A 13374-nucleotide genomic window follows, 5' to 3' on the forward strand; every position below is an offset into this window, starting at 1 on the left:
TCAGAGGAATACAAACTGTAAAAAAGCCCGAATTTTCAAGTGCTATATGATTTCAAATTCGTATCAAACTGTCCAAAGACAACATGCACAAAGGCACGCTTCATTTCAAATATTTTTGTCTCTGAACAAAACTTATTCACACAATTTATTTTTATTTTTTCGAGACAAAACTATTTTGATCAGTTTATTACTAAGCTATTTTGTCCTCAGATTAAAATTGAAAATTAATCGTTCTCAATATTCAGGGCACCATTTTTCACTGCCCGCATAGGTACGCGGAAAGTATGTATCCTTTTCGTCGGGCAGCACGTACATGTGAGTTGTAAAAAAGTAATTAATCAATCTTGAGGCGCAATCGAATATTCTCTCATATAATAAATGGCGGCGCACCGTTTTTCAAATCGCCGCGCGTATAGTATGTACTAGACGTCAAATCGAATGGCATTACCGAAAGCATCGTGACCTCTGGGTACGGAATATTACACTCAAGATGGGTACTGAGAAGCGGAGTTGGAAATAAAAAAAAGAAAGAGAGAAAACAATCGTGTGATTCAGCCTTCAGGTCTTAATCCGAAATAGAAAATTGTATTATTTGTTGGTATATCTTGCGCCCACCCAAAGGCCAAAAGTGGCTATGGAATATAATAAGGGCGTGAAAGCCGCTCTGTCAATTCCTATCTAAATTAAATTTCAGTGGTGCTAAGTGGTCAATGACGGCTGACGAGCCTTAAAACTCCCAATCGGAATGAGAGCTGCAGCACTCATGGTTAGTGGATCTGTGATGAAGAAGCTGATGAATTCTGTTAGATTTTTCTTTTTATAAGTTAATTATATTAATTGGTCGTCTCATTCTAGTCGACATATAAGTCATTCGAAAAAGTTTGGGCAGTTAAATGTGAATTCATGGTCATAAAATAGTGTTTGAATTATTTCCTGAATTTCAGGATGACTTTGCTACGCAAGTTTCTATCTTATCTCAAGAACGGTGTGTTTTATAGTCGCTTCACTTCCAAATGACAAGATGTGTTAAAGAATGGAAACTAATAAAAATAAAACCAAGGCAGATGCTGATTAACACTTTTGATAAATAAAACTCTGGTGAAAAATAGCCGTTCCAAAAGCTATAAAATTATCTGTATCACTTAAAAGCTGACAATAATTATATGCCTTTCAAGGCGTCAGCAGAAATTTGAGCCGTTCTTTTAGGCTTCACGTTGATAAAGCCTCTGGAATATAAAGAGTAGACTAATCATGAATTCCTCATCAGCAGCTGCAAACGAGGTGCCAAAAGCTACCACATTGGCAATTTTTAATTTATAATCGTGATAGATTGATCGTTATCAAGTATTCAGACCATCACAGACAGGACGATTGATTTTTAATGAATACCTTAAGTGTTGAAATTAAATTATTGTGCCTCAAAATTGTTTGAAATTTTAATTCAATTAACATTATTCCATAATGAACGGTCAAATTTAAACCTTTTTAACTCTAATATATGCTATCTAGACTAGACACCTAAAAAGGGTGTGAGGGAGGTGCGATTGAATTTAATCACCAAGCACGCAATCATCAATAGGAGGCAGCTGCGGGGCGACGCGAATGATCGGCACCAGCGACTGTTGTCACCACCAGTGAGACTTCTCCTCCAGGGTGGTAAAACCATGGAATGGCCTGCCACCTGAACTCCAGGACTGCGCCTTCGCTGAGTTTCCCTTACTCTACAAATTTTCAGTGCTCCGTGATTGTTTAAAAATGTTTGTATAATTTGATATAGTTTTGCAATTTCTTTGCTTTTTTTCTTACAATGTATTTATGCATAGACTACAGCAAGAATAAAGAAGCATATATAACATATGGAAAATTAAAATAAAATGCACGAAAAGCATCATCGAATTCCTAATAATGAAATAAGTAAATCTTGGAAAAGTTTAGGCGACTTCAATTTCCTGCGAATAAACCAGACCGAATTTATTCGTTGTTTCCTGTGCAGTATGTACAGCAGCGGAAATTTATGTTTGGTTCCTAGTTTGGAAGTAATAGTTAAAAAGCGGCGCAATATGTGTCACGCATTTGTTTATTCGCGAGAGCTCGCCGCGACTTGAGTTAAGAGCAACTTTTGCTGTTTGCCAGCTGCGCCGAAGATGCGACTCTTTTCGTCGGCGGCTGCGGGCAAAAGACCTTGGTGCGCACGATATTAATGATACACGTTCCAGTTTTAATTCATCGTGTCCATTTTCATTTATTGTCGAATTATCTGGATGTGTACATCTCTGCTGGATCGCAGAAAATAACAACCCTCCTTTGTTCTCCTTGATATAAATATTATTGCATTGTGTGCCAAGGCTTTCCGCCAGGCACTCTCTTTCCAATTTAAATAATAAAAAGCGATTTTTACACACGCATTAGTAAACGTCAGTGAGTATCATTTCAGTCGGTCGTATAAATAAATAAATAAATATCGTAGCGAAACGGGTAAAGCGTATATAAATGGAGTACTTTTGCATTCTGGTTTAGAGAGGAAAGAAACTCTTTTCATTTTTAATCAGCATGATATTGTATAGACTTCTAAGTGCTGCGCTGCTGCTGCTTTTCAGCCAAGCGTTGATTGCGCAACCAAGTTTGCCGCTTTCGCATTATTTAATATTTATGTCCGTCGACTGAAATGAGAGCAGCAAACTCGTTTCTTATTTATTTATTAACTGTTTCACTTTTCATTATTAGCAACTCGAATAAGGTGGCTCATTGTTGAAAGAAAAAGAGCCAATTTCTGTTTCGACACTGAAAAGCGGATGCGCATTAATGGATTAAAAGGCAGAAACTTTAAAATGAAAGGAAGCTGGCAGCCTGTCAAAATTGCAAAGTTTTCAGGGCGTGCCCGAATTCCAGCTTCCTGTTGGTTAGCACGCGGAGGGAATTTCCGAAATTTCTAATTTCTCAGGTGGTCCTCGCCAGATTAATTGGCATTCAAACGACGATGCCATCCTACACGCTGGGAGGTGCGACTCGTCATAAAAATCGATCTCTGAGTGCGGACAATGAGATATTAAAGCTACGAATGGGGGCGCGTTCGGTGCAATTGGCCATTTCCGACAATGTCTTTTTGAAATCGCCGCCACGCGTTGCCTCTCGCGCAATATTAAACAATCAGCTCGCAAGAGTGGCTATTCGTGTCCGTTTCTCACTCACTCTCCCAACCCCGCTAAATGCAAATTTTATGTATCCTCTCTGAGCCTGCCGACGGAATTTGGGCCAACTGGAAGCGTGTGTATCTGCCAATAGCCAGTCAATTATTCAAATAGAGAAGCGGCCGCCGCGAGAGAGCTCCTCCACTCGGCACCCTAATTGGAGTTGACGAACGGAAACACACCTCGTCCGTGATGCAATATTTCGTCGAGAGATGCAGTCGTAAGATACGCAACAATAAGATGCAAATTCCCGCGCACGCAACACACGACAAGGGCAGGAATTCGAGCAGCGGAGAAATTGCATCTTGGCGGCACTGATAATTTACATACAAGACGTCTCGCTTGGAAATATATTTCTCTCTTCTGCGCGTACATTCATCTCGGCGTAATATCATTTTATTACACGCAGGGGCCGACGAGCGAGTATGCATTGTTATAATAAGAGATGACCCTGAATAATATAAAAGTCAGTGCTGTGTGTCTGCTGGTTGTAAAAGAAGAGTTGCCGGCCGGCCGGCTGGCCGGTTGGCCGGTCGGCTGGTCGGTGGAATAAATTTAATGAGTTTGAAGCAGGCAGCGTAGAGAGGCTGCGGAGGATAAGGAGCCAACAGATATCAAAGTGACTGATCATCTGAGCGCGCCGAGAGCTGCCTGGAATTATTATTGTTGTTACCACTCCAATTGTCCATCTCGGCACAATCTTTCTCTCTCTCTTCTTCTTTTTATACAAATGCGAGAGGCGCGATGTTGTCGGATTTTGCTCCGAATATACACTTGAGAGATGAGTCGGTGCACTGGCTCTTCTACTTAATCATCTTGGGGGAAGTGGACAGCACGGCTTATTTCTTTTTTATTCTCCACGCAGAGAAGCCGCAACCCTGAACAAATGCTAAACAAACGCCACGTGATTACTGTAATTTGCTTTGCCTGAAAAGTTTTTGTATGGAGATGATAAAACACGGCTCGTTTCGAAATCGCAGCACAAGCGAAAGAAAAGTGAATTTTTCACAATCAACAACATGTACTTAAATTTTATTGAGGCTAATTTTCAATGGAGATTTAAAATTGCAATTGTATTCTAGATTTAGAGATTTAAAAACAACTTGTTAAGAGATAATTATTTGTTATATAGACTCATTATTTTTATAAATGAAGTCCGGATATTGTATGATCGATAAAATGTACTCAAAGATAATAGCAAATTAAATGGAGCAAATAATCACTTTTGAATCATTGAAGAACAATTTTGGATAAAAGCTTTCCAAAACAACTGGACTCAAAATTTTCCTGATATATGTGAATGGTAACCCTTTTACCAAACATGTTTCACGTTTCTGTATAGTGTCAGCAGTTGAGTAAAAACGCGTATCTTTTTAATTTGTCCGCTGATCGGCAATTATATCTGTGAATATACAAAGCAATCCACTCGAACCCCATGAGAGTGAACTTTTGCGCAAAGATAAAAATGACTTTGACAGAGGACGATTCCTATTCTCGTACAGCTGGATTTTATTATTTTTATTGAGACGCAGAGTGCGGCGGTGGCCTGCTCGGCCCACTCAATCCATTCCCGCGGTCAATTTGTTCTTTGGGGTTTGGATGTGTATATGTATAAGCAAGTGACTAGAATTATAATGGGCTTGATTGGCTCTGTACTCTCTGCATCATCATCTTCGTAGCCCTTTCGCCTCCGCGTTTAAAATTCAAACTGCTGCTTATGTGTCTGGGGCAATTTCGATCGGCCGGTTGGCAGCTAATTGGCCGCTAAACGCAATTTCGCGGGCATGTGTGCGAGAAAAAATTGCAGGTTTGAAAACCAACAGAACGACGGTATTTGCATTTTTTCGTTTAATTTTTAATTAAATCCGCTTTCCAGCCGCGCCACCAAAACGCCGGCCGCGAATGAATTACGAATAAGAGTCGGGCAGCGTTTTTATTCGCTTTCGCAAAATCCATTTTGGCAAATCCATCCGGTAGCCCCGCCGGGTAATGAACAGAAAGCAAACAAGGCATTAATTTGGACAAAGCAGCGGGTTCTCTAGGTGAGAGATAAAAATTCGAGCTCTTTGCACCGGCAGCAGCTCTTTTGTTGAATCGCGTAATTTAGAAATAAATTAATCAAGTGGGAGTTTAAATTGATAACGAGGAAGAGCAAAACGCGCGCGCCGAGGGGCCAAAAAGGTTATTTTCACTTCTTATGCGACTCAGCGCGCTGCGGCAGGTGAGAGAATAAAAAAGCAGCCTTTTTGTGACTGACGGACAGACGGACGAGCGAAAGAACGAGCGAGCAGACGGCAACTCAGCGTTATAACAAGCTAGCAGGGCTAACTAACAACACAGTGGGAGCAAAGACAAAAGCTGATAAAGATCACTTCATTCTGGAGGCCCACTTTTATATATATTATATTGTGTACACATAAAAACGACCGGGGAAGAAGAGAGGAACGCGCACACGGCTTAACTACACACGAAAAATGCGTTTCTGCGCGGCGCCTTTTTTACTGCAGATTTGCGCCGTAGATTCGAGCACCAAGAATTTCAAGAAATTAAAATTCAACACATTGCCGCAAAAATTTATGCGCCTATTCCAATCTATGAAAGGAGGAATTTTGAACTTGGCCAACGAAAATTTTTCTTTCAACCTTTTTGTTAGTGTTATAAACTAAATCGTAAATAAATAAATAAATCCTTTGTTCGTATCAGTTTCTGTGATTCACCACATTCAATATTAGTTTGCGAATTTACTTTGAACGTGCATTTTGGCCAATATCTGTTTGAACACCTGTGTGTGCGCGCAGGAGCGGCATCGGTGCTGTGAGCCTGGTGTTAACCAAGCCATTTCCCCATAAAAGCCGAAGAGTGTAGTGCCTTCTCACTTGTTAGCATTGTTCCAGGTGCTGATGAGAATTTTTTTATTTACCATTAAGTCGAGGAGAGCCCATGGGAAAGGCGCGAGTGTTTGAAGGATGTTTCACACCTCGGTGTATTCAGTATGGATGGGCACAGCAGCCAAGGAAACGTGCCCAGCATCGAATATTGTTTGCCGTTGGCATATTATCGCCGCGCGCGATGGCCGGCAATTGTCAAAAATAAATAAAGAAACGCACGCACGCACTCGATTCGACGTCCAGCTCGCAGTAAATTCGTTGGAATCATAACAGTTCTTTTGATACGGAGATGCATTTGTAGCGAGAAGAGAAAAGGCTGGGACGTCCCAGATAATGGAGAGGCCACTTTTCTCTCGTTCGAATTCATCAGCAGCGCTGCGACCGTAATAACCGATAATACCTCCCTAAAGGCCTCAGCTTATTTATATACACACCACAGGAACAGTAAGGAATTTTTAATATTGAAAACGACCAATAATGGCATAATCCATCACTCGACGCGATATACACAACGCACACACTCTGTTTATTTTCCTCTACTTCGTATATATGAGTTACGCCGTCTTTTCCGTTCTAATGACACGACGAAAAAAGCAACAATGCTCACTTTTCTGGGCTGCATTTTGTAATAAACTCGATATCTTAAATGACTCTGCTAAGCTGTTTAAAAAGGTAGTTATATGGAAGCCACAAGCAGGTTTTCTCTTATTACTTATTACACTCTGGAATGTGCTTGAAATTGAGACGTTAATTTTTTAAGTCCAGTTTTTAAAATTAATAAAATCCTCATTTATGATATTAATAATTGATTCAATTGTAATTCTACGAAGAGGTTTAGAAAATTCTGACTTTTCTTATCAGTTTCAAAATTTGAGGCTAAATAAATCAAACCCTCCACGTCGGAGAGCTGTTGAAGCCAATACAAGCTATATACGTTTGTTCCTTTTTGTTACGGAGCTAAAGATCAGCAATATTTCATTAACTGTCTTAAGATATAGAACCCAAAAGAGCTGCGCAAAATACTGATTTTTCTATTTATCAGTACATTTAAATTTTTGTAGTACAAAAAACTGTTGGTTCTCAATTCATACAACATAAGAAGAAATTTACTTACTAGCAGAATAAAAGAGTTATGAAATACTAATATGCCCAAGGAAACATATGTATTTTCTCTCTATGATTGTCTGGAATGAAAGTTTAACAATTATAATTCAAGTTAAATGAACGACAGACCCTTTTTATAAGGTCCATTAACTGCCTAACCCTCGGCTGTTACAAATTAATTTCTAAAGGTGCCTATACTCCTATGAAACAGTTATCAAGTGAAAACCAATAAGACTCGTCAATCTCATCAAATGTAAATTGTAGTCGAAAACAACAAGTTAATTGTGAGCCGTTTTCCCCTGCGCGCAAGAGTCCTTGGGCGCTTTATTGAAAAAGTCTCTCGATTCTTATCGCGCGCAGGTACAGAAAGAAATAAAGCGTCGACTTTCGATTCACTTCCTACGAAATCGAAAGTCATGCTCTCGCTTGCTCATTGTGCTGGCCGCCTGGCGTAAGACCACGCGAGCTACTCCGCCCAAATTCATGCATTAACCGACTACTTGCGCGTTTGTCTTCTTCCTCCTCAATCAGCTGCGATTGTCTCTCAGCGAACAAAGCACGAATCCGATGCATAATCATTGTTCGCTCGGCTTCGCGCCACCGCTGGAATTTGTTTTAAATTACAGATTCACGCGTCTAACGCGATTAAAGCGTGCACTTCGAATCCGGCCATTCTCGTTTCCTGCGAAGACGACGGACGATTGTCGGTCGACAGACACTGCGCTCTGCAGCTTTTGAATTCACAGGTCTGTGTGCTCAACAAGAGCCGCCGAGCGTATTTAGAACGATCATATAATGGGGGCAGCAGGGTTGCTGCTTGAGCAATTTTCAATGAGATCCTTGGAAGATCTTTACTATGCTGCACAATCTACTGTTTTCCCTCACAAAAGTTTTCGTTTCATTGACGACATATAGAACGCTGTTTGTTAAACGTTTCTTTATTAATGGAAGGATAATACGATGAAAACGAGAATGCCACCCTCCGAGCTTGAAAGTGTATCGAATTTTGTTAGGAAACGTGAGAAATATAAAAATATTTACCTTTAGTATCCAACATGGACGTTCAGGCTGAGTGCAATTAAACAGAGAGACTATTGTTTTAGGTAGCAGCAAACAGTCCTCACCAGACTGATTTTTGCGCCGATTTTTTTTCGTTCTCGTTTCGAGTGATCCACATTGTTCGATGTTTCTAGAATTGCCTTTGAAAATCAGCTTGATGGTGTATAATAACTAATTCAAACTCTCAGGACCGTGCTCCCCAGAGCAAGAGATTTTGATCAACATTCAAAATGAATTATGTTTTAATAAAACTACATAATAATTTATTTTTCAATTTACAGAAACGGTCTCACGCATCCAACGAGCGAGAGAGAAAGAATCACGCCGCCGAATGTGCGATAAGAGATTCCCGGCAAAAAAGTTATTTTGTGAGCCCCGCCGACGATAAATCACAAACGCATGCAAAGGAGGGCCACTGGAGAGCGCACTTTAAATATACACGCGGGGCGGATGGGTGAAGATAACGTGCGGTGATTAAAACGTCCGCTCACCCGATTAATAATCCCCGGGCAAATTTGCGCGCGGATTTGCCGCGCTCTCGTGCTATTATTAGCCAATAAAATTTATTGCAATTTCCAAATAAATTTCTCCGGCGCTGAAGCACTTGCTGCTTTGTGTAATCAGAGGGGATTTCTGCGTGCAGCACAATATTATCTCACAGGCCGAAAAAGGCGCCGAGGGCAGAGAAACGTGCTACGACCAGATAGATACAGAGCACGGAGGATGTAATGTTCCAATCCCTTTCACTGCTCTTGTGTGTGTGTGTCTGAGTGTGTATTGCCAGGCAACCACGCCTTTGACTCGGCTGCTTGTACCGAATTGCTGAACACACATTTGCGGCCTGTGCGGAAATGTAATCAAAAAGTTGCGGGCACAGATTTTGGCGCCCTCTCCGCACCGCAAAATTTCTTTTTTGCCCTCACTCAATGTCAAGCCTCTCCAGTCAGACAATCAAGGTTTAGAGGATGATTTCACACTGTCGCCGAACAAGTTCGAGAGAAACAGCGTGTAAAAAATTTAAAAAAATAAATTAAATCATTTATACATAAAGAATTTTGCATTTTCTAAATTCCCAAGGAATTTCGATTTTTATACTTAATTCAATATATTTTTTAATCAGAAGAATGAATTAGCTATTAGAATCAATGGATCTAGATAAGAAAAACAAATTTAAACCGCGGTAACATGTCTGTGTTTATATTTACTTTTGTATCCTTGTAAACAAAATAGCATATTTTTTAATGATCCGGTATGATGTTGACCTTTCAAATCAATTGAATTTTATGATCATTCTCTGCAGAATGGTCCAACCCAGAACAGCAAATTCATTCAATTTCACGAGTGTTTAACCTGGGAGCAGCAGTGGCTTAACCTTTCAACGCCTTATTTTTCCCTGCAGCAGCAAGTGCACAATTCATAGTTCAGAGCAAAATGAAACGTTTGGCAATCAAAACAAACCCAAATCCGACGCTTTTAAACTTTCACTCTTGTTCCCATCTAATCTTCACACACTCGCAATATGTACACACGATTTTTATGGATCCAAAAAGCAGACTCTCGAAGCGGTCACGATTTTGGCTCAGTTTCCACGCATTTTGCATGTGATTGTCAAGAGAATCCGCCTTTTGTTGCTGGAGAGAAAGGCGATTTCGGTCATGATTTTACAGCCTTTCTAAATTAGTCTGACTGAATTAGGATTTGTCACCTACAAAACAAGTGAATGCGAGGAAAGAAGTGCAAATCGCTCCATTTGGCCATGCTTTCAAGAGCCACGAGAGTGGTGACACGCTTTGTGCAAAACGAGCGAGCGGAAGAAAACGAGACACGCCAACGACGATACGAACGATTGCGATTTTTCACAACTCGCCTCGCGCATTGTTGTTCGAAATTGCATCAACAAAGGACGACACACTCAATCAATGACACGCGCACTCTTTCAGCAAAAACCACAAAATGAGACTTCCTGTATTTGATTTGCTTCAGCATATTTAATGTAATTTGAAACATAGCAATTTTCCTTTTTTTATTTGCAACCAATTAAGCTTTGATTTTTATATTTTTACAAAATGGAAAAGGGGGAAAGATGACTTTGCATTACTTTATGGTTGCATGCAGTAATCCTCTTAATGCGTAAAAGGCTTCTTTTTGAGCTCTTTCCATAGCTCGTACCCGGCTGATTTGCATTGCGAAAGTGAATAAAGGAAGCACTACTTTTGCAGATTTCAGCGGCCAATGCACAGCCCTTGTCGTACAAGTTCGCACAAGAAGGAGAGCAGTGTACAATAGCAAAAGTTGGCTTTCAAGGCGAGGAAGTCACGACTTCACTCAACATACTCCACGGCCTGTGTGTGTATACCCTAGTCACCTGAATAAACTGCTTTTCTTATTCTCCTCTCGCCGCACACATGTTTGCATAGAAAAGAAAAGACTTCTTTATCTCGCTGCTCTTTCCGATTTTGAATAATTAATGAACATAGCTCGATGGATGAAAATTGAAGCAAACGAAAGAACAACGTTCAAAGTATTGAACGCGATTTACGTCTCCTTTTGACTCACAATCAGCTGTTACTCTAAACCGAAATATTATGTAATATTTAGGTTTAATGAATTAATTCTTAACACATAATGATTAAGTAGTATTTTAAATTTGAATTGCAACAAAAAACTAAAAACATTTTCTTCGATTAATAAAATTAATATTGCCAAATCCTAGATCACATATCTACATTTAGGAATGATTATGAAAGTGAAACCTTATATTTATAACAGAGTTTATATTTTTACAAATTGATTAAATCTTTTCGTTTCGCAAACTAGTTTCTTTTGGACAAACAAATAATTAATTTCATCGCGGGCAGTGCTTTGTAGGAAATGGTTGATTTCCACCGTGAAACAGCTGACGTGAGAGATCGGGACCGCTTTTTCTTCTCGTCATATATCATATTGCAGTATGAAATTCATTTTTCACCTGGGCAGGAGTGAGTGACCAATTTGGGTCAACTGAATAAAAATCTCCCAGGGAAGAGCTGACACAGCACACTGGGTGCGCGAGAGAGTGATTTCAATTTTTTAATTAATAATTCTTGCTGGCTGTTTGATGTTTGACAACTGTGTGCGCGAGGCCCGGCTCGCTTTCTATTAATTACGCCGGCAGCCCGCGCGATTCAATTCAATTCAAGTGAATGACACACACGCGGTCACACAAAAGCGGCCAAATATATTCGCTGCGAGTGATTAAATTCAATTATAGGGCACATTCCTTTCTGACCGATCATTGTTGATCAGCGCTTGTGTTATTGGGTCGAGAGACTCATTGTCGAGTTGTCAGTGCAGGTGTGGCGAAAGAAAGCAAAATTATATGAGGTGCCAATTTCTTTATCCTCAGGCAGCATCTCCTGTGTGCGAGAACAAGCACATATTATGAGCTCACGCCTGATCCACTTTTATTTTCCGTCTTCTGTAATTGAGAAGTGAAATCGCTGGAATGAGAAGTGTTTCAATAATAGAATTGAATTATTGATCTTTCATGAGTAAAATAAAATCATTTTCAATAAGAGGAATGAAGAAATATCCTAATTTTAAATAACTTTCGATGTTAAAAAAACTCGTTAAATTAATACGCACCTCAAATGTAAACCTATTTATGATAACTTTCATAAAAAAATCAGCTTCGTTACACTTATAAATTTTAAAATCTCTCAAAAAGAAATATTGATCAAATTAAATCTCGAAATTCAACGCAAAAGGAATAAGTTTTTATGAGGTTCACCTGACAGTTATTATTACGGATCATTATGACATTTTGCGTATAGCAATTTCATTTCATCCATCAGCCAAGTAACTCCGTAAAACGCTCTCAATTTGCTGAAGGTGCGCGCTTATAACAACATTTTTGATCAATTTGCGGATTATGATTTATATATTTTAGTTGCTTGTAACTCTTTTATAGCTAGAAGACAACTGCTGATATTGTTTAATTTACCAGGAATATCTAACTTAATAATTTAGGTGACAACACTGCTCTTCCATAGTTCGTAATAATTTGGCTACCAATCAAATCCTAATTCCAATTTCACTAACCAGCCCGTTGGCTCGCATTGTTTAGGCATTCTCAGGAGTGTCAAAGCAATGGCAGGTATTTGAGAAGTTCGGAGATCTAATACTGGCTACCCATTGTCAGAGATGGCAAAAAAGTGGTTAGTTTAGTGACTCGAAATGCTCAAATTTCTCAACGGGCTGAGAGGCTCACCGGCGCCGACTCGCCACTTGCTGGTCTGCGCACCTTTCCAGCGGCTTTATGGACAAATGTCAATTAAAAGACCTCGGTGCGTGGAGGCGAAAAGATGGCCACATTGGGCCCAAGCTCCTTTGCGGCCACTCGGGCTACTCAGGCACCATGTTATCCGCTCGGCGGTGTTATTGGGGCCTGGGACCCAGTGAGCTCATAGCCCACCGGAAGTGCTGTGCGGAGGTTAAAAAAAATTAAAAAAAATTCAGCATCAAGAAAATATTCCTATTCTTGAAGTTAAAACCATTTTTATTCTTCTGGAAAAATTGCCGTGCGAGTCCGTTAAACTGACCTACCATTTATTATTTTAGCAAAAACTTTAAACCACTGAGAAGCAAACCCCATCTGCCGTATATCCTATTAAGAATAACATCTTCTTGCTGCACCAGATCTAGAGAGCTCCGTTCCTGCCACATTCCTTCCCTCCACCTACGTTCAATCAAATCCATCATGAATAAATTGCCGTTCCACTCGTTCCTCGGTGCACTCATTTGTGGGTTCAACAGTCGCTAATGCTCTTTGCGCGTCAAGGGCTACTTGAGCTGCAAGTCAATAAAGTGTGCATCGCGCCGCGCGCAAATCCATTTAAACCAGTTCTCGAGCGGCAAGCCTGGGCGTTTTGATCGAGTCCGTGTCCGTGGCAGTGTGTACTGTGTGTATTATTCGTATTATTATTAACCGCGCGCCGGTCGGCCTGCCCGCCCAACACACACACACACATTATAATGAATCGCATATCAGCAGGTACGGAGAAATAGGAGGACTAGGCCTTCTCAAAACATTTATCACTTGTACATGCGAGCGCGAGAGCAGGGCAAAAAAAATATTAAGTCGGTGCAGAAATAAA

Source organism: Cloeon dipterum, chromosome 1, assembly GCF_949628265.1.
Source record: "Cloeon dipterum chromosome 1, ieCloDipt1.1, whole genome shotgun sequence".
Lineage (NCBI taxonomy): Eukaryota > Metazoa > Arthropoda > Insecta > Ephemeroptera > Baetidae > Cloeon > Cloeon dipterum.